Below are 26,951 nucleotides of genomic sequence, written 5' to 3'. Positions count from 1 at the left end.
AATTACTTTTTCTTTTTCTTTTTCTTTTTTCGTGTGTGAGATGAACTCTTGTTCTTGTGACCCAGCCTGGAGGTCAATGGTGTGATCTCCGCTTACTGTAACCTCCACCTCCCAGGTTCAGACAATTCTCCTGCCTCAGCCTCCTGAGTAGCTGGGACTATAGGCATGTGCCACCATGCCTGGCTAATTTTTGTATTTTTAGTAGAGCCAGAGTTTCACCATCTTGGTCAGGCTGGTCTCGAACTCCTGACCTCAGGTGGTCTATCCACCTCAGCGTCCCAAAGTGCTAGGATTACAGGTGTGAGTCACTGCGCCTGGCCCTGAATTACTTTTTTTCTCACCATTCCCACTCCAATAATTATGAAATAAATATAAACAAATTATTACTTTTCATTTTTCAACTTCTTTTAAAATTTGTGGTAAAATACACATAAAATTTTGACCATTTCAAGTGTATAGCTCAGTAGTGTTAATTTTATTTCCTTTGTTGTGCAACAGATCTCCAGAACTTCTACTTCTGCATGTTCTCATAACTCCCTGTAGTCTTCAATTACGACTCTTACCATGCTATATGGTTGTATATTTTCTGTGTTTTTCCATTCAACCATAAAATCTTGAAAGAACTGGGACCACACTGGTATTATTTATCCTCACATCTCCAGTCTTTAGCCAAGTACGCGATACCTATGCTCAATAAGTGTTTGTTGAATACAGTTATGAATGACTATTACACAGATGGATGAAACAGGTATCAGTCGCTTAAGTCACATACTGTTTTGGCTATCAGATGCAATCTTGTACATTATAAAATGCTATGAGCCGCGGTTCAAGTAAGAAGGACAATCACGGCCAGGCGCAGTGGCTCACGCCTATAATCCCAGCACTTTGGGAGGCCGAGGCGGGTGGATCACGAGGTCAAGAAATCGAGACCATCCTGGTCAACACGGTGAAACCCCATCTCTACTAAAAAAATACAAAAAATTAGCTGGGCATGGTGGCGCGTGCCTGTAATCCCAGCTACTTGGGAGGCTGAGGCAGGAGAATTGCCTGAACCCAGGAGGCGGACGTTGCGGTGAGCCGAGATCATGCCATTGTGCTCCAGCCTGGGTAACAAGAGTGAAACTCCATCTCAAAAAAAAAAAAAAAAAAAAAAAAAAGACAATCACATCATTTGCTTGACACAGTCCAAAAGGACATCAGATTATTAAGTACTAGATATATTTTTCATCATTCATTTCAGCATATGCTGAGAATATGAATTGAAAAGAAGAGCTCTTCTCCTCAAGACCATACATTACTGAGTTATACTTGTGTACAGATAAGCTACTATAACTCATGATAAACTTACTTCTGTGGGAGCAGAAATGGGTAAGCATCTGTGGTTGTCTGCCTGCAGCTTCCCAGTTTGAAACAGATTCTGGAATACTTTAAAGAGGTAAAAGATAGGCCGGGCATGGTGGCTCAAGCCTGTAATCCCAGCACTTTGGGAGGCCGAGGCGGGTGGATCACAAGGTCGAGAGATCGAGACCATCCTGGTCAACATGGTGAAACCCCGTCTCTACTAAAAAATACAAAAAATTAGCTGGGCATGGTGGCATGTGCCTGTAATCCCAGCTACTCAGGAGGCTGAGGCAGGAGAATTGTCTGAACCCAGGAGGCAGAGGTTGCGGTGAGCCGAGATCGCGCCATTGCACTCCAGCCTGGGTAACAAGAGCGAAACTCCGTCTCAAAAAAAAAAAAAAAAAAAAAAAAAAGAGAGAGAGTTAAAAGATATTCCAAGCAAAGGCACAACATGTGTAGAAGAGACACATGATAGGGCATGATGTTTGAAGTAACAGTGAGGTGTTAACGTGGATTGTAGCAGATGCTATTGTGTACCCATCCAAATCCATGAAAATATATTTTACTCATTGAAGGCTCACATCTGCATACTTCTCAGCAAGCCTGCCCTTGTGTAATTGAAGCCTCCTCTCTTGGATATACACAGGAGTCATACTTGAACCCCAACTTTCATACCTCATGGTGATATAAATCCTGTGGTGTGAATCACACTGTGAAGTATCCAGTGAGATTAGCTTAAATTTAGACTGCACCTGGACCGACATTTCTGCAGACTTCCTTCATGCTTCCCTTAATCCCTATGTTGTTGTTGTTGTTTTTCTTGGAACTGCCCTCCATGAATCATGCACACACGAAATCCCACCTTAGGTCTGCTTCTAGTGAGCTGGTGTAAGACTTAGATAGACCTTAGGATGTGAGGTACAGTATGGCAGGAGGATGCTGGAAGGCAGGTTGGTGTCTGCTGCAGACAATAAGGAGTCATCCACGAGACCCTGGACCTAAATAATACTCTGCCCAGTGCCAAGCAGACATTCTCTCCTGTTTTTTCCTTCGAGTCTTCAGCCTATGACTAAGCAAGAGACGACAAAAACTGATGAGAAAGTACTATCTTTAACTCAAAGTCAAGTTTCCAAAGGAATCACCCTGATATGGCATAGCAGATTTTCTCCGCTTGTATTCAAATCTGTATTTCCTTCGGCTGAACAAAAATAATGATTTATAATACCAGGATTAATATTAACACCAATACTAATGCTAATGTTAATAAAAATGCTAATCCTAACACTAATGCAATTTGACAACCAATGATAATACCAGCTACAGTTAATGTGCCAGGAGCCGTATTAAATGCGTTATATGCATCATCACCATATGAGAGATAGGTTTTATTCTATTCATCTTAGACTCAGATAATTAGGTATTTTTTCCAAGCTTACACACCTGGCAAATGGCAAACCAGGTTTCAAATACATGTTAGTTTCACTCTAGAGAAAGAGCACTTAAATAGTCTTCTGAGTTAGTTAGGACTCGAAGGTCTTTAGAGGCCAACTTTATCATTAGGAAATAAAATTTTTAGGAAATATTCTAACACACTGACTTAAGAATCAGCCCTAACATTCTGGGCAATTCTGAGTCAATTTTCATTCAAGGGCTTGTCTGGTAGGTACTAAGGCCTTTCTGGGCACCTTTGAGGGTTTCTGTGTGGCCTAAAAAATGAAGGCCATTGGTAGAAGGCCTCTTTCACAATCTATGCTTTCTTCTTTTTCTCTCCTCAGCCTGGTCTGTTGAGGGGGACTTGAGTAAAAGAAACGTTGTGGCCGGGCGTGGTGGCTCAAGCCTGTAATCCCAGCACTTTGGGAGGCCGAGGCAGGTGGATCACGAGGTCAAGAGATTGAGACCATCCTGGTCAACATGATGAAACCCCATCTCTACTAAAAAATACAAAAAATTAGCTGGGCATGGTGGCACGTGCCTGTAATCCCAGCTACTCAGGAGGCTGAGGCAGGAGAATTGCCTGAACCCAGGAGGCGGAGGTTGCAGTGAGCCGAGATCGTGCCATTGCACTCCAGCCTGGGTAACAAGAGCGAAACTCTGTCTCAAAAAAAAAAAAAAAAAGAAACGTTGTAAACAGATTACACTTCCTCTTTCAGCTCTAAGGGGAGTAGAGGCAGGAGAACTGCTCAAGACAGGAATGCCTTGTATACTACTTATGTCTCCCTATCTTAGTTCGTTTTGCCTCTAACTTCTGGAATTCTATCCTCATCCCCCTGCTGAAGCTTAACACTGGCCCCAACCCCAGAGTCCTCCATCATGCAAACTTTTTTAGGTTCCAGATTATCAGATTTAGTGTTACCTCCTCAGAAGCATTCTCTGACTTCAAAGAATGGACATCTATATCTCCTTTATGCTCCCATAGTGTTCTGCACAGGTTTTTGCCAATGAATAAGAACTTCATGTTGTAATGACCTGTCCATGTGCCTGTCTCCCCTGCTAGCCTACAAATGCCTCAAGAGCAGATGTAGAGTCATGTGCATCTCTGAATCTACAATGCCTGACAACTGACACACAAAGAGACCAGTACATTTAACTTTAACCGAATTAAACCGTAATTATCTGAGCAATAACACCTGATCAGAAAGCCCTCCCAGCTGAGATGGCATGCAATCATACTCATACTCCTTTTCTACCACACTCCTGCCAACACAGACAGAAAAAGGCTAAGCAAGTCTGACCAGGTTCTGCTAAGTATATTCTGCTGATGCCTGTGTGAGTCAGAACAAACAATCCTGAGTTTCCCAGAATTTAAACACAGAATCCTACATGTGCCTGATCCATCACTAGAGGTTCTCTGGTGCAATATGAAAGATAGCACTTTGCTGGCATAGTACATAACTGATCCAGAAACTGGAAATATTTCAAGGCCTCATAAATAAAACTCTGAGTTTATCTCTGTTGCTGCATAAAAAGGGCTCTACATTCCCCTTGTAGCAGGAGTTGGCACTATACCGATGAGAGACAGAGAGAACAAATCAAAAGCTGAAGAGAAGCAGAACATGTTTGTGCGCATATGAACAGTCAGTATATTATCATACATAACAGTGAATACTATCCATGAACACTTTGCTAAGAATGTCACAGAAACTACCCCACTTAAGGCTTATAGCAGCATTATAAAGCAGGTATAGACTTAAGTAGTAATTACAGTTCCTAATACAAAGTCTGACATTAAAAACTCATCAGTTTCACTGCCTCTGTTAACTGTACTGACAAACAGTGTTCTCTGTGTCAAGTCTTATCTCTCCCTCTGTAATCCAAGTTCTTTGAGTGTAAGAATCTTGACTTACATCTTTGTATCCTGTGGAGTGGTCAGGCTAGAATGCTACGTAGTGTGTGTCCAATAGGCCTGGGTTGACTGATTAAGTGCTGCTCCTGGAAGAAAGCCTCTTAATTTTATACAATGTGCTTTGGCTGAAAGAAAGCACATATTCTAGAAGCATGAAGTTGGAAATAAATAAATAACAGAATTTCAAAGGGATCCCTAATGAAGAGGTGAATGAATCTCAGAAGACGGAAAAAAATCAAAGGGACAAAGAAAACAAACTCACAAATGAACCACATGAAAACAAAGCGTTTTCATTTCCTCTCAAGGCTGTAGAAATTTAAGTTCCATAATTGAGTATTGCCATCTAGGCCCCGCCAGCCACCTTCTTATTCAGAGGACAATGTTTTGTTTAAACACATTGATATTTACTTTCAGGGACTTTCTTTAGCAAGACTTCTGCAGTAGGTAGCCAGCAGATCCTTTTCTCCAGCTTCTTCCTTTTCCCATGATGCCTTAGCCTATCTATGACCTGTGTCTCATCACCTTTTTATACCTACTGGGTCCTCACTCCTACTCACTGCGTTCCTCCCTGGAGGGAAGACATGAGGGGAAAAAAAGAAAATAAGAGATATGAAGGATTGTTCAGTGCAGTGATAAGTCTTTATATCCATTTCTTTAATTTGAAACGAATTCGCTGAATAATGTCTTTCCTGGAGCAGAGTTCAATCTCTTCTGTCCATTCTTTCTATTATTCCAATCCATTCTTTCAAAATGGTTACATATAGTTTGCAAATCTGGCAGTGCAGGTAGTTTTAGATAGGAGAAAAATAGGAGGAAAGGCAAGAGAGACTATACGTAATTTTCACCTTCACTTCCTCAAGGTGACCTCCTGACTTTTCAGATTAGGAAGTTCTCTCCCTGCTTCTGCACACTGCTCCCTGCTTCATAGGCTTTCAGGGTACCCTGTCCTTATTCTTCATAAAGCTTGGCACATTTTTATTTTACATTTATTTCTGTGATTACTTGCTTACCATTTGTCTCCTCCATTGAACTAACCACCCTGCCCCTGAGCCCGCCATGGGGTTAAGAGCCCCACCTGTTCAGTTTACTGCTGACCTCTTGTGCCTGACACATAGTAGGTACTTGATAAATGTTTGTTGAATAAGTAAGTAGTCTGCAGCCAGATCTACCTTCGAAATAATTACAAAAAGAGTTAATAAAAGTGGGTCAAAGCTCACTGATTACACACAGATCTTCCCGAAGTCAAGTCACCCTTAACAAAAAAATGACCCACAATCAGCAATACGGCTTGCCCAAAGAACCTTTGAAAGAGGAATTTTTGCAGAGTTTGGAGCAGGATGTAAGTAACAGCACTGATGTGAAAAATGAAAAGCTCTCCCAGGTGCTCCATTTGAATTTTTTTAAACAGAACTCACAAGTGAAAGGAAATACTTTCCTGCTTTTTTTCCACAAAGAAAAGGACAAGCCAGGATGTTAATTAAATTACAAATCAGCTGTCTGCTTGCAGCTGACAGAGCTTTGTGTGCTTCCAAGCAACGTCAGATATTTTAAACTCTATGTAATTACCTACTATGGAGGAGCTGCCAGGAAGGATGCTTCATGAATATTTAATGAATCTTAAGATCCTTTTTAAGGAACTGATGATTTAAATAACTACGAGAGAACTTACTCTAGATCAGTGCTACCCTCCATCTGTAAACTGAAGATATTAGAAATGGAGCCCGATAGAAATACAATTTCTCCCATAAAATGCACTAGGCCCATTTTCTAGGGAAGGCTAGGCTAACGCAGGACAGGTAACTGTAGAATTAAACAGACTTCAAGATCTCTGAGTATAAGTCAGAATGGAATCACAGACCTGTGATCTGAGAAAATATTGAGTATGGAATTGCAAAATGAAACTGTGTAAGATGCCACACATTCAAAATGCTCTTTATCATTTACAAAGCACTTTCAGAAACACTGTCTCCAGTAATTCTCTCAAGAATTGGAGAGATTAAAATGGTATCATCATTCTGATTGCCAAATGAGAAAACAGAGAATCAGAGAGTTTCCAAAGTGCTAAATAAATAGCAAAGCTGGCTTTCAAACCAACATAGTCCTCTGATTCCAAGAGGCAGCATCATACAGTGGAAAGTGCATGGATTCTGGCATTAGAAACATGATTTCAAATCTTGGTTATACTATTTACTCTCTGGGAGACATTTGTCAGATTGCTGGATACATCTGAGATTCAATTGACTGAAGTTATAAACCAGGAATTACAGTATCTATCTCATAGAAACATGAAGATTGAATGAGATGCTGTATTCCTGGCACACAGTGGCTGCTTGACAAATGTTAATCCTTTGCTTGGAGTCTCAAGACCTTAGTTTTTTGCGGATTTGTCATAACAACAAAAAATGTGGTCCCTAAGAATGAAATTTTCACATGGCTAAAAACACTTTGGTGGAATGCTCTTCATTTTCCACAGAACAGAAACAAAAATAACCACTGTACAATTACAAATACAGTCCTTGGGTTTTTTGCCCATACACATGAGTATTGTCTAAAACATGTTTTCTTTGTAGCAGCTAGGCGCTGCCACCACTGTGCTTGGCTGAGTTCACAAATCTGTTGTAACCTGTAGCTTCCCTGTCACTTCACTGGCCCTCCTCTCATGCTAAGCTTTGTTTCTTGGAAGTAATTAAAATTTTTTGCCACTTCCATAACTATTGCTGCTACTGGAACCACCAGAGCCTCCTTGGTTTCATGGATTGGCAAATGATTGGCCTTCATCACCACAGGGGCCGGAGCTTCTACCTCCAAAGTTTTCTCCCCTCATGGGTCCAAACTTTGAAGACTTGTAACTGCCAAAATCACTGTAGCTTCCATCACCTCTAAAACTGCTTCCATCATTTCCAAATCCATTATAGCCATCCCACTGCCACCATATCCACCAGCACCATAGCTGCCACCAAAGCCACCATGACCACTGAAGTTTCCTCCACAATCATAGTTCATGCCAAAACCACCTCCACAACCACCACCAAAGTTTCCAGAACTACTCTGGCTTCTTTGGCTGAATGAAGCACTAGCCATCTGTTGCTTTGACAGTAATGAAGTTTCTGAACACTCTTGGAAGTTTCCTAACTTCACAGCTGTGGCCATTCACAGTGTGGTATTTCAGTCTTATTCACAGAGTCATAGTCCTTAAGGCTTACAAAGGTAAAGTTCCTTTGTTTGCCACTGCCTCAATCATTCATGATTTCGGTCACTTCAATTTTCCCATACTCTTCAAAGTAATCTCTTAGGTGATGTTCTTTCTCTCTTTATAATAATTATAATTAATTATTATTTTGAGAAGGAGTCTTGTTCCATAGTCCAGGCTGGAGTGCAGTGGTGCAATCTTGGTTCACTGCAAACTCTGTCTCCTGGTTTTAAGTGATTCTCTCACCTCAGCCTCCTGAGTCGCTGGGATTAAAGGCGCCCACCACCAACCCTGGCTAATTTTCATATTTTTAGTAGAGACAGCATTTCACCATGTTGGGCAGGCTGGTCTCAAACTTCTGACCTCAAGTGATTCACCACCTGGGTCTCCGAAAGTGCTGAGACTGTGGGAGTGAGCCACTGTGCCTGGCTCATAGGTGATGTTCTTTAGTGTCTTCTTTAATGCCACTCACATGGTTTGGATCTGTGTTCCCACCCAAATCTCATACTGAAATATAGTCCCCAGTGCTGGAGGTGGGGCCTGGTGAAAGGTGATCGGATCATGGGGGTGGTTTCTAATGGTTTAGCATCATCTTCCTAGTGCTGTCTCATGACAGAGTTCTCACAAGACCTGATTGTTTGATAGTGTGTAGTACCTCCCCCACCCTCTCTCGTCCTCCTGTTCTGGCCATGTAGGACAAATCTGCTTCCCCTTTGTCTTCTGCCATGATTGAAAGTTTCCTGTCTTTCGTGTGGACCGCCAACATGCCATCCAGATTGACGAAGACCAGGAAACTTCGGGGCCGCATGAGCCACAGCCACGGCCGCATTGCTTTGTATTTCTGCAGGCAAGCACTGGAAGCACCCTGGAGGCCGTGTAATGCCAGTGGTATGCATCACCACAGGATCAACTTCGACAAATACCACCCGGGTTACTTTGGGAAAGTTGGTATGAGGCATTACCACTTGAAGAGGAACCAGAGCTTCTGCCCAACTGTCAACCTTGACAAACTGTGGACTTTGGTCAGTGAGAAGACATGGGTGACTGCTGCTAAAAACAAGACTGGGGCTGCTCCCACCATTGATGTGGTGCCATCGGGCTACTATAAAGTTCTGGGCAAGGGAAAGCTCCCAAAGCAGCCTGTCATCATCAAGGCCAAATTCTGCAGCAGAAGAGCTGAGGAGAAGATTAAGGTGTCGGGGGAGGCCTCTGTCCTGGTAGCTTGAAGCCACATGGAGGGAGGTTCATTAAATGCTGAGTATTTGTTAAAAAAAAAAAAAAAAAAAAAAAAAAAAAAGAAGAAGAAGAAGAAGAAGAAGAAAGAAAGAAAGAAAGAAAAGAAAAAAGAAAGTTTAGTTTCCCGAGGCCTCCCCAGAAGCCCAGAAGATGTCAGCGTCATGCTTCTGGCACAGCCTGTAGAACCAGGAGCCAATGAAACCTCTTTTCCTTATAAATTACCCAGTCTTGGGTATTTCTTGATAGCAGTGCAAGCATGAACTGATAAAGCCATCAACAAATGTCTTTTTCACAGTTAAGTGGGCACCTAGTCTTTGAGAATCTCCTCTTGAGACAACACTCTTTGGCTCCACAACTCTTTCCTCCACCTCGTGTAGCCTTGCATTTGGGGCTGCATCCACCTCCTCCATAGCGGCATACGTCACCAACCCAAAGGCCCTGGAGGACTTGGTGTCTTGATATAACATTACCTCTGCAAGTGTTCCCAATTGCTCAGAATAGCTCCCCAGACTCTCAGGGGTTGTTTCAAAGCTCAACCCTTCAAAGAAGACCTTCCACAGTTACTTGGGCTCTTTCAGAGACTGACTCAGACATGATGGCAGTAGAAAGACAGACTTCAGTGATACTTCCTCTGTGATGTCCCAGGGCCAAAAGGAGTAAGATGACCAATGTGTTTCAGTAGAATAGCTTTCTAAAACGTCAGTTTCATAATAGCGCCTAAAAGCATAGATTCTGGAGAGACTTCCTGCATCAATTCTTAGTTTGATCACCATATGGTCATGTGATGCAACTGATTAAACACTCTGTGATGTGATATTCTTATCTGAAAAATTGGAATAGTAACTACATCATGGCACTTTTTAGAAAGCCAAGTGAAATGATGCATGGAAGGCATCTGTGACCTGGTAAGTGGTCACGTAGTATCAATTATGATTGTTTTACTGGAACATTAGATATATTATTTGATTATAAAAAATCAGGGGAATAGAAAAAAAAAACTGAAGGAAAAATGTTGCCTTTTAATGTTTCAAATTTTTCAAAGCCTCCAACTTCTGCCTGGGACCCAGTAGATGCTCAATAAATGTTAATAAACAGAACTACCCCTGGTAGAAAAGTAAGCTCCTTAGACGCCTGCGTACTCCACCATGACTAGCACATTCTAGAAGCAGTGTGTACTCAAGAAACCTGTTGAGATTCTACAGGAGAACTGGTTATTGAACAGTACTCTGTAAAAGTGTCAACAACAAAATCAAAAACTGGTTTATGTTGTGTAGCGCAGGTAATGAAGCAGATTCCTTTGAAGGTTTTCCTTTAGCAGAAAGAATTGTTCCAGCTTTGGGTAGAATATACCTGACAAAGAGTGTTAGCTGGTGGCTTCCTGGAGCAAAAGAGTTGAAAGAAAGAAAAATGGCAACATGCAGCAAAGAACTGAGTTCCCCTTGTCCTCTCTTCTGCCAGCACTGAGTTAGAGTAGCTAAGGAAGCACAGCACACAAATGAGACCATCCTAAGTATTTGTACATGAGCCCTTCTAAACCCCAGGCCAGCAGCTTGACACACATTGCAGTGTACTAACCTCAAATAAGCCTAATAAAAGACATTAAAGTGTATGCAAGGCAAGGAAGAGGTGGAAGAATATACTAACATGTTGACAGTGGTTATTTCTGGAAGATAATTTCATTTTTTTGGAGCTACATCTATTTCTTTTAGGAGCAAAAATAATTGACAAAATAGAATATGTAAGATATGATCAAGTATTTGCTTTGTTGCAATGGAGAGGTTCAGTGTATTGCATGTTTTGTGGTAAGAAAAAAATCTCTTCCTGGAAAGGTTTATCCATCTTCAGTTGAGTTAATCTTGAGAACTGGCTGAAGGATGCAAGGGAAGGGGTTTCCAAATGAAGGGGTTTCTGACAAATGAAAGAGGGAGGAGCTGGGAATAAATTTGCTGGGGAGGACCAGACTTTAAGTCAAACTGCTTTGGTACCAAGAAATCAAAGCAATGATTTGAGAGCAAACTCAACAGTAGTTCATCCATTTGAAGCAAAACTTCAAATATGGTCTGAGTAATTTTCCAGGGATAACTGCCACTGGATTCAATCGAGCACTGTATGATCTTGTAGGCAGTCCCTGTCTGACTCAATCCACCAGCTGTGCAACTGGTACAGCATCTGTGAGTGAGAATCATTCACTACTAAAAGCTAGAAACATGTTTTGCTCAGTGCACCTGGTGCCCAGAAAAGAGGAAATGTTCATTTCAGCAAAAATGCTTCCTCGAGTGATGCAAATTCCCTGCGACTCAGTTCCTGGGTTTAAATCCTGTTCCTGCACTAAACAGCAATGTGACTTTAGGGAAGTACAAAGGCTCTCTGAAATTTAGATTTCTCATTTGTAAAATTGGACTAATAATGTATGACAGGGTTGCTATAGGAAATTGATGAGATAATATGCATAAACGCTTTGGCATAGGACCTGTCTCCTGGTAGGTGCTTAGGAAATATAATAAGACTCTTCCTATTTATCTTTTTTTTCTGTTTTTGAGATGGAGTCTCACTCTCAGCCAGGCTGGAGTGCAGTGGTGCAATCTTGGTTCACTGCAACCTCCACCTTCCGGGTTCAAGTGATCCTCCCCCTTTAGCCTCCTAAGTAGCTAAAATTAGAGGTTTGCATCAGCATACCTGGCTACTTTTTCGCATTTTTAGTAGACACATTGTTTCACCATGTCGGTCAGGCTGGTCTCGAACTCCTGGCCTCAAGTGATCCACTTGCCTCAAGCTCCCACAGTGCTGGGATTAGAAGCATGAGCCACCATACCCAGCCTTCCTATTTCTCTACCAGTGTCATGAAGTCATCTTTCCAAGTATTATAAAAAGAGTTGATACACACACACACACACACACACATATGCACACATACACACACGTGCATGTACATGCTCAATTCAGCCTTATCACCATTATAGGGAGCTGGCTTCCACCATGTTATTACAAGTATTGTAGCATCCCTACACAACAGCACAAACCTTCTGAAGGAGGGAGAACGAGCTTCTAAGGCCTTGCTGCCACTTGTCTAGATACAGTGTCTTTTCGGTATGTGAGGCCATCTTACCCTTTCTACTCATGCCTCTAGCTAGGCCAGCACTCCCACTCTTGGTCTCTTCTGCCTACGATGATCATTTCTGTCCAGGAGGCAGAGAAAAAAAGTCTCAGACACAGGTGCTGAAGTTGCCTTCACTGCTCATTCAAGCTATTCTTCCCAGCCATGTGAGCTTTGGACTTCAGAACCTGCCTGTTGAATTGGCACTTGCCTAGCCCTTCCATTATATTTCACTTCCAAGGAGTAGATCACTTACCCACGTGAACCTAGAATATCTCCTGGATGATCTCCAGCAGACTTTGTTCTTGGTCCTGGAACTTCCGGGTGGCCTATTGGCACATACTTCCTCTCTGACACTATATAGCAGGCATCCCCAAACCTTTTACACAGGGGGCCAGTTCACTGTCCCTCAGACCATTGGAGGGCCGCCACACATTGTGCTCCTCTCACTGACCACCAATGAAAGGGGTGCCCCTTCCTAAAGTACGGCGGGGGGCCGGATAAATGGCCTCAGGGGGCCGCATGCGGCCCGCGGGCCACAGTTTGGGGATGCCTGCTATATAGTCTAAAATTCCTTCCTAGTAGGAAGCACCATTATTCGTTCCTCCAACAGAATGTTCATCTAGCACATTATATGCTAATCATCAAATCTTAAGTGCTGGGAATATGGTAGAAAAAAAAAAAAAGCAAAAATTTATGACCTTGTAGAAATTAAATTCTAGTTGCATTAGGTAATACAATTCTTTGACCTCCCTTTTTCTTCAACATGCTTCCAGTACCAAGAAGCAGTCATGAACAGCTGTCTTTCCATGGGAAGATACTCAGTGGTCCAGGGAGGCAACCACTATGAATTGTCTCCGGTGGTGGAACAAATGGGCTTGATCTATCCAGCGCCTTTGTTTTAGAGCACCCCAAAATGAGCTGCTGTCAATGGCACTGGAACATGGGACAGCAGAAAAATAAGGCAGAAAGTGTGGTCTTAACTTCAGCCGTGTTACTAGTGGGTTCCAATCAAAGAGGTTTATTTTACAATCAGACACTGTAATAAAAATACTAATGTTTCCTCAAATAAAGTTGCTTTATAATCCATGCTTTCTTGTGGTAGTTTAAATGTTCTCTAAATAAAACAGTATGTAATAAAATTACTTTTGGAAAGGCATAGTTATACTTGATCTAGATGCTTAATATGCAACTGAACGTGCAATTGTAGAATGTTATTTTGTGCTTCTTACACTCTTAAGATGTAAGCTCCAAATCAAGAAAACACAGAAAGTTTTCTAATTTTCTTGTCCTGCTGCCCTGCTGGGAACTGACAGTGTCATCTTTCAGATTAGTGCCTATGATAGGACATGCATATGTATTAATGCTTTACAAGCATTATTTAATCCTTATAACAAACTTACAGAGTAGTTACTGTTTTATTTCCTTCATTTAACAAATGAGAAAATATAGGGAGAAATAAATTAAGTAACTTGTTCACATGGCTAGTGAATGGAATGAGATCTATACCTCATTATCCTTGTAATCCCAACTTTAATTCACACACTCTATTGTCTCTCAGATATTGTGCATTTATTACCCTCTGACTCATATATTTCTTCTGAGTATGGTAGATACATTGGTCCTTTGGTTTAAAAACTGAGGTCTGGAAGCTTCCCTTTATCCTTGCTGGGCCATAGAATGCAATTGGGAGAAAGTATAAATAGAAATAACCTAGTTAATGACACTGCCAGTTCCCTGGTCACCCAAATACAAAATTACACAGAGGAAGATGATCATTCAGCATCTTTCTCCTCTCATGTCTTCCAGAGTGGAGTCCATCTAACTAAGTTGGCAGAACATGACTCCCAATATCAGAGTGAAGGCCAAGATAGTTTACATTAGACTGAGAGCTCCCTGATGAAAGCGGCAATACTACCACTGTGGCCAGAGGTTTAGTACATTTTACCAGATAAATGAATCTAATACAAGTTTAATGGACTTCCAAATCAGTAGATACATTTGTTCTTGTTTTATATTTGTTTATCTCCATTGTCCATTCCCCCATCACACCCTTGATTTTTCTCCCTAGAATATTCCCCTTGCCTTCCATTTGTCTTTCTAACCATATTTCTTGCCTCTTTCTACCCCAAAACACCAACCTTCCTTTTTCTATGTCTCCATCTTCTCCCATCCCATTCCCCCAAATCTATAATTTCAACATTCTGAATTATTTGCAATTCAGAGTAAGAGGAATGGATCACCTCCAGGATTTCCCACTTGTTATCTTCCAGATGTCTTTCACCATCTCTTTAACATCTTTAACGTCAACTTTAGTTAAGATGACACTCTTTCCAGAAGCCTCCATAATTTATTCACTTCCTCCATCAATCATCTATGTCTTACCCCTAGACTGAGGTCAGGACTCATAGCTACCTGTGCACCCATAGGACATGTACTTTATTCCATCATTTTGTCTGTTTATTTGATCGTTTGCTTTTTATAGACTATAAAATCTTTAAATGCAAGGATTGAGTCTTGTTTATGGCTGTAGCACTTGTGCCAGGTATTCAGTGGGTCCTAACACATGTTTGTTAAGTGAATAGCAGCCACCAAGTAACTGGTTTCCTTATCTATATACTCTGCATCAACCAATTCTTTTAACTAAGCACCTCCAGATACAGCTACAAGTTTGGCCATACCATTCACTCCTTCAAAACCCTTCAGTAGTTTTTTTACTGCTCCAGAATAAAACATAGGCACTTTGATGTGGAATTCACAACATTCTCAATGCCTTGCTAAAGTACTATCTCTTACTGATTTTTTTCCACCCATTTACATTCCTTTCAAACTAGGTCAGCCTCTCTTTACTGGAGGCATCCCATGGTTCCAGTCTTTTCTCACCTTCCTGTCTCACGCTCTTCCTTCTGTCTTGAAGGATGCTTCCCAAATCACAGGTGAGAAATATCTTGCTCTTTTAAGGTTCTTTTCATGTTACCTTTTCCACAGTCTCTCCTAATCTTATTCCCCACAAAATGTGGTTGAACTTTGTCTCTGTATACTGTCCTTACAATAAAATTTTCCACCAAGTGTGTAATCTTTTTTTTTCATCTCTCTTTTAACTGAGCACTTAAAATGAGTCACTGATGTACTGTAATAGACACTGGTAATATTTAGAGAGACCACAATGCCCCAGTGAGCTCTGTTTTTGGTAGATAAGACTGACAAATGTGTTCATTCTAAAATGTCATAGTTAAGACACAGGCTGATTTCAGAGATGCTAATGTAAAAAAGTACATCTTACAATCAATGCAATATTGTATTAAAAACATAGTATTCACATGCTCCCCTGGAGGTCATTTAACCTAGATTTGATAGCGTAAAGAAACCGTTTCTTGGAGAATATGATATCACAGGCTACTCTTAAAGGATGGAACGGTATGGGTCCAAGAGACAGCAATAATACTCTCAAAGGAACAACAGACCAGAACCCATGGAGAAGGAATGATAGAAGTAAACTTCCTCTCTTGAGATCTTAAGATGCTTGAAGGCAGTTTCTTACATTTCTTTCCCTGAGAGCTTGGTATAGTCTTAAATAGTTGTGTTAGATTAAAATAAAAAAGTACTGTGGGCCATTTACATGCTACAATATAGATAAGCTTGATAATTTCTCCTTAAAATTGGCAATATGGATCTAAGGTTTCAGGAAACCTTGAAGAATTAGTGCTTGGGAGAAATATTCAGTTCAAATTTTCAAATATAAATGATAAAGTATCAACCATGAAGTTATGATTTGAATGACTGTACTGTCGTAAAGCTTAGACTTTCATTTCTAGAGACTTGGCCAGGCTGATTAAAATCAGTTAGTGCACATTCCCTATTTATCACAGAAAATTCAATTCTAAACTGAATTCAATTCAAATTCTCTAAAATCCATAAACAACTTCTGGCCTCTGCTTGGGCATATCTTAGTCCCTTCAGTTCATCACTTCGCTTGTAGCTCTGTGTGTTTTATTTTCTTCTTTCTCCTTGTATCTAGTCATCCTTGTGTCTAAACCATTAGGTTTTACTTGGATATGCAAAATTAACAATCACAGTGAAGCTTCCCAAATCGGGCTATTTTTAACCTTAAAAATCATGACTCTTGCCCTAATTTGGATAGGACTTGCTCAACCTTGATGGCAGAATGACTACTAGTTTTATTAGGTGCACTAGCTGCAGGGATTCAATACTGAACAAGCAACACAGACAATATTATTTCTCTTGTGGAGCTTTCCTTCCAGTGAAGGTGACAAACATAATCAAATAAGGAAGGAATTGATCACAGATTGTCAAGGAAATAAGATGCTCCAAGAGAGCACAAAGAAGAAACCATGTTCACTAGAGAATGTCAGGGACGCTTTCTGAAACAATGACATATTAACTGAAGTCAGAGGAATGAGCATATTTCCCATGAGACGAGTTGAGTAAGCTGCCTTTCAAATGAAAGGAAGAACAACCATGAGCCTATTTGTGTTGTAAAAGTGTGTGATAATTTCAAGGAATTGACACAGCTTTCTGAAGAGGGGTGAGTGAAGCAAACATGAGGCAGAAGAGGTAACCTGGAATAAGATTACATAGGACCTTTATAGCCTTGAGAAGGATTCAGGTCCCCATCCTGAAAAAAATGGGAAGTCAACAAAGAATTTCAAGAGGAAAGTGATATGATCTGATTTATATTTTCAAAAGCTCATTTTTGAACTCTTAGATTATAAGATGATGTAACCGTAATCACAAACAGTATGGAGTTTCCTCAAAAATATAAAAACAGGACTACCATATCACCTAGCAATCCCACCTCTGGGTACACATCCCAAAGAAATGAAAGCAAGGTCTTGAAAATATTTTTGCACACCCATGTTCATGATAGCTAAGAGGTGGAAGCAAACCAAATGTTTGTTGATGAATAAATGAATAAACAAAATGTGGTTTAAAATATCTATATACACATACATACACAAAGAAATGTTATTCAGCCTTAAAAAGAATGGACACTGTCACAAGCCACAATATGGACAAATCTTAAGGAAATTATGCTAAGGGAAATAATCTTAAGGACATTATGCTAAGTGAAAAAAGACAAATGCTGTATGATTCCATTTATATGAAGTACCTACAGAAGCAATATTCATAGAAACAGAAAGTAAAATGGTATTTATCAGGGACTAGAGAGAGAGAAATAGGAAGTTGTTTAAAGGAGATAATGTTTCAGATTTACAAGAGGAAGAACTTCTGGGGATCTGTTGTATAACAAAGTGAATGTAATTAACACTACTGAACTGTACACTTAAAAGTGGTTAACATGGAGTAAAAATTTATATTATGTTGTTTTTACTACAGTTTTTAAAAAAGCTTACTCTAGCTGCCAAAGGAGAATGGATTCAGAAGGAGGGGCAGAAGTTGGGTAGAGCAGGTGGGAGGCATATAGAGAATCTGTGCTGGAGGCTGAGACAAGCACGTGGCAGAGTCTATAGGCCAATGAGCTCGGCCCCTGCCCACTTGCATTTCCCACAGTAGGAAGCATCTAAAGCCCACAAACTCCACGTTTGCTTTTGCCCACCCACAAAACAGTCCAAATGTCTGTGTGTTTTATTCTTTCAAACCTCCAATGTCTTTTCTCAGAGGAGATAAGAAGTAACACACAAAATGATTTTTATAACACTCGGTGACTAAGTTCACTCCCACCTGGGCCCATCTTTTGCCTGATAGGAGAGAAGGACATGGTCAAGTGGCAGGTGGACTTTAAGCAACCATATCCAGCTTTGAGACTGGGGCCTGGTTGACAGTGGGTATCAGATAATCTGTGTTAGTCACTCATCAGAAATGCACCCCCAGTTATTTTTTATAAACTTGAGCATCTGGTCTAACACTGTGTTTCAGTCTTTCTTCCTGACTCATATTTCTGTTTTAGCTCATAGCAACCACCCTAAATGGTTAGAACAAGAGTGTTCAATCTCCAGTCTTTTTTCTTCCCTGGGCCACAATGGAAGAAATGTCTTGGCCAACACATAAAACACACTGACAGCTGATGAGTTAAAAATAAACAAATAAACTGCATAACAGTTCCACAATGTTATTAAAAAGTTTTTGAATTTGTGGTAGGCCACAGTCAAAACCATCTTGGGCCACATGTGGCCCATGAACTGCAGGCTGGACAAGCTTGGGTTAAAGGGAGGAGTGAAGCACCTCAGTTTCCCAGATTACACAGGTAGTACTCCCACACCCTTAGCAAACAATTATTTTGTATTGTGATTAAAAATTATATTTAAAACTCATTACGGAATAATTCGTGTGTTCTTATCATTTAGTTCCCACTTATAATCGAGAACATGCAATATTGGATGTTCTGTTCCTATGTTAGTTTGCTAAGGATAATGGCCTCTACATACAAAGCAATGTATATCAACTGTGCAATCTATAAAGAATAATATAGCAGACTTCCTCATAACTGCCATCCATCTTAAAAAAGTATTACCAACAGAATGGAGGCCCCGGGTATCCCTCCCTGGTTATATCTGTCTGCCTCTCCCTGAGGCAATTGTGGAATTTTATAATTCCCTGTTCTCCCTAATGGTCTTACTACATAGACATGCAATTGTAATGGTTAGTTTTGTATGTCAACTTGGCTAAATTATATACACAATTACTTAATTTAGGTGTTGCTATGAAGGAATTTTGTAGTTGTGGTTAACATCTCCAATCAGTTGTCTTTAAGAAAAGGAGATTATCATTGATAATCTTGGTGGGCCTCATCTGACCAGTTAAAAGGTCTTAGAAGCAAAACTAGGGTTTCAATGAGGAAGAACAGATTTCACCTTTGGATGCTGCTTTAGAGACTGTTGAAGAGTTTCCAGCCTGCCGGCCTGCTCTATGGATCTTAGCTCCCCAATCACCAAAGCCAATTCCTTAAAATAAATGTGTTTACACACACACACACACATACACACACACACACACACACACACACACTGGTTCTGTTTCCAAAACAGACATAAGCTAAGCATTTTAAAGCAATACTGTAAGAAAGACAATGCTTAGTTTATATCTGTTTTGGAACTTTATGTAAGCACTGTCATATTGTGGCTATTTTCCTACAACATTTCATTGAGAAATTTATGTTGATGTGTGCAGTATTAGATCATTTTTAAATTTTTTCTACAGTATATCATTATTTAGTGTATTACAATGTACCATTTTTTTCTGAGAGATATTTGGGCTTTTTCTATTATTTTCCTTTCTGGAATAACAAAACTAACAATGCTGCTGAAAATTCCTTGCATGTGTTTCTTGATGTACATATGTAAAACTCTTGTTAGAACATATATACCTAGGAGAGTAGAGGAGTTCTGGGTCATAGACTATATGCATCTTCAATTTTACGAGATAACTAAACTGGTATCTGCTTTCCAAGGATCTTACTACAAAGTAGTTGTATTTTTGCCAGAAATATACCAATTTACATACTATCAGCAATATATGAGAACTAAGATTGTTCCATATTCTCAGTAAAACCTGGAATTATCAAGAAAAACACTTCTAACCTGACTATATATCAGATCTGGAAAATCAAATCAACAGTATTTACAGAAACATTGTATGTGAGGGGTGAGAACAAGGAGTCAAGGATCATTCAAGATTTTTGACTCCAGTATTCATTAATATTTACTCTAAGTGTCATTCTTCTTATTACTACTTATCTCAAATAGTTGTGATGAACTTGAACGAATACTTTGTTCACTTACTAGTTTGGGGTCGGTTTATTTCCCAGATTACATCCCCTGTGTGCAGGATTCACTAACAGCCACAAGGTGGCAAGCTAAGCATCCTTAAATCTAAAGCTCAACTCAGATCGGGGTGAACTTGACTATTCTTAGAAAGTTTATAAATCCAGCACTTATTCCCCAGTAGTGAATTCTTATGCATACAGCACAGACACTTCTTTCCTAAAATTTGTAACATCTTTGCAATGTATTTTCCCCTTGTATAAAGAAACAAGCAGAAACTTTTTTTCCTTTTCTCTTAAATAAAACTAAATCTGTCAGTGCTCTGCTTAGCATCTTATTGGACTTCTTTTAATCACAGCATACATTCTAGACTCCTAATTCTGCTATCCAAGACCCTCTACAAACCGCCTTGAATATAAGTTTCTAACTTCATATTCTTTCACTTTCCTTCTACTTCAAAGATATACTGCTCCCCAACCCCCAACACATACAGCACTTTTTCTTCCTCTCGCTACACATTCCGGCTCTCGGGACATTGTCCAGCTATACCAAATTCCTTTCAGCTGTGTATACCTCGTAGTTTACACTTTCAGGACTTGGTGAGGTCTGTCGACTCCTTATCTTCTTCCTTTTTTTGCACCTATTCAATTGAAACGCAAACTTGAGTTTCAGCTTCAAGACCACCCTTCCAAAGACTTCTGGGTCTCCTCCAGCAATTAGCTATGATTCCCCTAAGGCCCTTAAAACATTTTTTACACCATCATTAGAGCTGTCACACTTTATTATAGCATTTTTATCTTTTGTTCCCTAAAAGTTTGTTAGCAACAGGGAGTCATAACAGATTTTTCTTTAACTCTGCCAGTGACTGTTCTATGCCTGGCAGCTCAATGGATGTTGACTAGCTTGCTGAATAATTGAATGAATACATAGACATTGCATAAAGGCAAATATTTAATTTTGAGGGATGTATATTTTCTATCAGTATGTAGAGTACCCAACACAGTACTTATATTGCTTGAACTTTTATTTATCATTACTGTCATCATTATAACAAAAATTATTTAAAAGTAAAAGAACCCTGAGTTAGTTGTTAACAAGACACAGAAGACACAGCTTCTGCCATGAAGAGGTAAGCCAAGGGGACCTAGGGAGATGGCATAACTCAGGGAATAATTAGAGACACAGACAATGTGTGCATATGTAAATTAGTATAATATACTGATATAATAAGTAATTCATTTAACTAATGTAAATAAATAGGTTTCACCGTTGGCATGAGAAGTTTCCATAATTCAGTTGACACATCAAATTTTTTTTCCAGCAAACGTATTATTGATTTTTCACAAAGGTTATAATATAACAAGCATATAATACTGATTTCTTTAAAGCTCTCCATCCAGAGCTATGAGGATCTCAATGGAATTCTAATATCTTTTAATTAAAAGCTTCAACATGCAAATATGTGCATTATACATTAGGCACCAGATGTTATACTGTAATCTGAACTTGCTAACTTTGTCTCTTTAGTCCTCTGAATATAACTTTTTCCTGATCAAAAAAAAATTTTTTTTTTTGCATTTTATCTTCCTGGGTTTAGATCTAAAAGGTTTCCTCTCTAAGTTAGTTTATGCTAGCTTTTCAATTCTATTTTAACTTTAAATTGGTTAAATCAATAGTTACTGAGTGACTACAAGGTATAAGAAAATGGACTATGTTCTAACCTGTGGTACATAACATGTTATCCCATTTGTTTTTAGCTTTTATTTTGATAAAGACCTACTCTGTGCCAGATACTCTTCTATGAGGAAGAATCTAAGGCTCAAAAGATTTATAGTGGTATGCGGGATCATCTTGTGTACTTGTTGGAAAATAACGGGAAGAAATTCAGCCCAACGGGTTTTGCATAATCTTTTTAGATTCTTTCAGAGAATACTAACTACAGGACTATATATACTCGGGATCCCAAATGTGGCAACTTGATCTTTCCTTTAAGTCAAATTTAGTAAGAAAGACACATTATATTGATTTTAGCCAGTGTTCTCAAATGGAGCAACTTAAGTCAGCTTGCAAATTGCTGTTGACTATTATTGAATACCTACAGTGTGTGAGGCATTATTAAATCAGCTGAAACTCATTAATTCAAGCGACTAGTCAGTCCCCATTAGGAGGGCTCACATTTTACAAATTACCAAGCAAGAGAAAAACACCCAGCTGAAAAGCAACCAAACTGGCAGGCACTTTTATCATCTGCTGTTAATTGGAAGAAGTAGAACTTAATTTTATTCAGAATAATACTTCATCACAGCTTTGGAAAGTAATGAATTCTCAGGGGATCTGACTGTGTTCCTCTAATAAACTTTCTATAAGACATAGCAGATTTGTTGAAAGAGGAGAGAGGTCTCCTTCTGAAATATTCTACATGGTGGAAAGGTAAAATAAAACAAATGTAATCTACATTTTATATTAAAGTCACCAGAAAAATCATAAAATTATTTTTTCTAGCCATCCACAGACTACCATGAGCTTTGAAGTTAATTTATGCATGACCATAAAAAAGAGTTAATTGAGGCAAGAAAATGAGGAGTATGAACTTGAGTTCCACATGGAGTAGGTATTACTTCAAGACATCTAAGTGCCTCCCTTTGCCATGAAGGAAAACTAATACATTGATATTTGGGAGTCAGAGTGCTCACACTTTCACAATATGACTTGATATTGCATTTTTAAATAACTCCTTTGACAAATATTCATTGGTCATCTGTCATCAGCTAGGTACTCTGATAGATACCAGAAATACAATAGTTAATAAAACAATTTCATTCCTTTCTCTTATGGTATTGAGTCTGGTAGGGGAGACAGATATTAAATGCATAAGTGACTACTGACTACTTAATTATAGCCATAATATTAGCTGTGAAACTGTATACTGGGCATTTGGAAAAGGTACAGTGAGTAGCAGGACATATAGTTCAATAGGTTTAGGTGATGATATAAATGATAGATGTGCTTTACTGAGCACCCATACTCTTCTGGTCACTATGCTAAGTGTTTGGCATTATTTCCAATTTTTATAACCATCCTGTAAAAATAAAATAGACCTCTGTCACAGATGAGAACTCCTGATCCTGTAGATTTCATGATGAGACATGCCACCAAGCCATAGCCTAAGGTATGGCATTTTGCCATCTCATCTTCTCTTTTAAGACTCAGATTAAATGTTATCTCTTCTTTAAGACTCAGATTAAATGTTACCTTTCCGTAAAACCTTCTGTGTAGTAGCCAATGCCCCCTTTTCTGGGCTTTCCAAAGCTTTTGTTTTAAACTCTAATATTTAGAAATGTAATTGGCCTACTTGTAAGTCTGACTTACCCACAAGACAGTAATCTTCTTGAGAAGGAGACTATGTTTTAACCATATTTCATTTACTTTTATACCTCCTGCATCCAGCAAGCTCAGTGCTTGACATTTATAAGTCCTCAATAAATATTTATTAAATCATTGTTGAGTGAAAAAAATTGTTCTTATAATCTATAGCAAGAATGCAATACATACAGGAAAATAAGGATAGCATTTCATTTGAAATGCTAAGAAAACATTTGAAAGGCAAATTGTTAGTTAATTAGTACCTAGAATAGATGATGAACCTTGCACACAATACATATTTATTTAAAGATTTAAAATTGACTTCTTTTTTACTTCCTAAGTATTGATGAACACTATGTATGTCAAATAAAATTGTAACTGGGTTTAAACCAAATCGAACTCACTTAGATAATTTAGCCTTGCACTGCTTTCTCAATCTTGATTTATACTTATTAAAATGTGACAGAATCTCATATGATCCATAAATATATAACCCTTATGTACCCATATGAATTTTTAAAAATTTTTAAAAAGTAAAAGTAATGTGACAATATACTTTCACAAGGTTACATGTTTACAATATTAAATAATGTGTAATAGAATCAATGACCCTGAATCCAGAAGGAACTCCAAGATATTCTTTGGCTCAGCCCCCTGTCTATGAGAAAACCTGCTCAGACCTGATCAGTGTCACAGATTAAATAATGACTATCATTTAAGTTTCTAACTCCTAGGCTTAAGTCAGCTTTTTCTATGACTGTCTATGTCTCTACCCAATATTAGCTTCTAAGATAATATAAAATGTAAAGTTATACAAGAAAGAAAAAAAAAATGGGAGGACTCATTTCCTTCTTCACATTTGGATTCAAAGGTGGAGTCCAATTCGAATTTCCAGCACCTAGGTGAAGCCTTCTGGGTTTGCCTCATCTGCAAGTGATCTCTCCCTTTACATTTTATCGCTCAATGCTTACAATAGTTAGCTTGAAAATTATACCCTATATTTTGGAATTGTTTGTGTCATTTGTCTAAATAACAATCTATGAGATCTATGAGTCCTTTCTTAAAACTAAATTTTTAACAGCAACCTTGTCTTATATTTTCTGATTTCCTCCAAGCAACTGCTATGGTAAATATGTCTTGTATTTCACTAATAATGAAAAAAATAGTTAAAATTTATTTCTTAGAATAAATAAATATTCAACTCTCTTCTTCCCTTTTTTTTTTTTTTTTTTTTTGACAGGTTCTTGCTCTGTTGCCCGGGCTCAAGTGCGTTGATACAAACACAGCTGACTGCTGCAGCCTCAGCCTACTGGACTCCAGTGATCCTCCTGCCTCAACCTCCCAAATAGTTGGGACTAAAGGCATGTGCCACTGTATCTGGATAATTTTTTATTTTTTGTAGAAATGGGGTCTTGACATACTGTTCAGGCTGGTCTCAAACTGCTAGGCTCAAGTGATGCTTTTGCCTCAGCCTCCCAAAGTGCTGTGATTACCAACTCTTTATAAAACCACAATTCAACTCCATTTAAGTAAGTTTATCTTGAGTAACATTTCTGTTGAAATCCATTCATATTGGGCTACATTTCTTGTGCCTAACACTGTCACGAGCATATAATAGGTTATAAATACAAACATGGTGAATATACAAACGAATGAAGAATCCAGTTGGCACCTGCGGACTTTTCAACCCCATCTGGCATTGAGCTATCTCAAAATATGATGGTGAGTAAATAAATGAATGATTCTACACCCACCACACATCAACATTTGTAAGGAACACTTTACATAATACTACTATGATTTACGTTTTTTATGTTTACCCTAAATGTTTATGTTTCTTCTTTAAAAAAAAAAAAACTGACATTTTTGAGGCATTTTTCTAACATAATTAGTGAGAAATAATGACTGGATGACCTTTTGACAACAATCCCCAGGACTGGAAGGAATCATGCTTTTTTACAGGACCTGGCATTTTGACTGCAAGCAGCAGCACTGGGAGCAGCAGCACTGCAACCAGCAGCATTTAAAAAGCCAAACTGTGTCAGAGCACAGGGCAAAACGGCACAGCTGCCAGTTGAGGTTCAGATGCTACCTGTGTTTCAGGCTGAAGCAGTGAAACGTCAGACTCTAAAATCAGTCTTGTTCACGCACTGTTGCATAGCTGGCTCTGAGTTCAAGAAAGTTTAAGTAAAGCAGTTAAATGTGCGCCAGAATCATTACTATAACACCTGGATCTTGGTCCTGGCTGTGCCTCCAAGTAGTAGCTGTGTGACATTTAGTAGCTATGTGACCTCCTCTGGCAGACAAATTTCTCATCTAAAATGTGTTTAGAGAACTAGGCTAGAAGAGTGGCTCTCTGTTGTGCTGCGGAAATACACTGAAAGGTCATGTTCATCTATGAGAATCATTTCAGACACGGATATTCATTATATGGTGATTAGAGATCATCTGCTTAAAAAAACAAAGGAGAGCAGATTTAAAAGGAGACAGCTCCAGTCTCATTCACTTATATTCGATGTGTTTGCTTTAGAGGAAAAGAAAGAACTGAGATTACAGTTAATGCAACTCTAATAAAGCACAGCCTATTCCTATTTCAAATGACCCTAACTGAGGCTGTGACAATAACAGGTGGTTGCAAATGCTCTTCTCTGCAGTATTATTTGGTTTTTATAAAAGCCTGGATAGGCTTATAGGCATGAGTTGCCTTTTTATGCCTGTCACAGATGAAAAAGTACTGAGAAGAGTGAGCAAGAAGCTGTCCCTGTTAGCACTGAACTGTGGGGATTTAGATCAGAGTCGACCTTAGGGAACTGACGTTACAGTATCCCTGGAGACGCTACACATATCCCTGAAGGAAGACTTTAAACCCCTGAAAGATCCCATCCAAGAATGTCCTATTCCTTTATTGGGTGAGATTGCAGGGAAGAGGGGGGTTGCTTGGGAAAGAACAATAAGAAAGATAACTCTTGGCTGGGCGTGGGGCTTCACACCTGTAATCCCAGCACTTTAGGAGACAGAAGCAGGCTGATCACGAAGTCAGGAGATCCAGAGCAACCTGGCTAACACGGTGAAACCCTGTCTCTACTAAAAATACAAAAAATTAGCTGGGCGTGATGGCGTGTGCCTGTAGTCCCAGCTACTAGGAAGGCTGAGGCAGGAAAATCACTTGAACCCGGGAGGTTGAGATTACAGTGAGCCGAGATCACACCACTGCACTCCAGCCTGGGTGACAGAGTGAGACTCTGTCCCCCACCCCCAAAAAGAAAGATAAGTCTTGAATAAGCATAAAATATTGCTTGCTTTTAAATATTGCCCTAAGTAGCACTTCCATTTCTTTTTTATTCTGCATATGTGATTTAATTAATATTTATATAAGGTTTTTCTTTAATAAAAGGCTATTCTTACAGAACTATGCTGAATAATGTATCTGTGTATTGAGCTTCCATAATTGTGAGATAGTTTGGGTTAAATATAACCTAAGGTGTCTCTAAAGAATATGATTCAGTGATTTTCTCAAAAAGATGTGAGCGTCTGGATGCTGCCACCTGGTGTCAGTTATCTGAACTACAGTTACCAATAGGTTGAACTACAGTTACCAACCTACGAAGTTATTTTCCTGTGTTTGCAGATTCTGTCCAATTT

The 26,951-nt window shown here is 39.2% G+C and overlaps 1 protein-coding gene and 1 pseudogene across 14 annotated transcripts in view; one reads left to right on the top strand and one right to left on the bottom strand.

The window, feature by feature from the left end:
• The window catches only part of DLG2 (discs large MAGUK scaffold protein 2), a 2,103,224-nt gene that overhangs the window by 1,087,531 nt on the left and 988,742 nt on the right, over positions 1-26,951 (bottom strand). The gene's annotated exons all lie outside the window — the stretch shown is intronic.
• Positions 8,639-9,186, top strand: LOC101032973 (large ribosomal subunit protein uL15-like; annotated as a pseudogene).

The sequence above is a fragment of the Saimiri boliviensis genome, chromosome 6, assembly GCF_048565385.1.
Source record: "Saimiri boliviensis isolate mSaiBol1 chromosome 6, mSaiBol1.pri, whole genome shotgun sequence".
Lineage (NCBI taxonomy): Eukaryota > Metazoa > Chordata > Mammalia > Primates > Cebidae > Saimiri > Saimiri boliviensis.
Note: the sequence above shows the minus strand (reverse complement) of the source record. Positions and strands in the feature narration are given on the sequence as shown.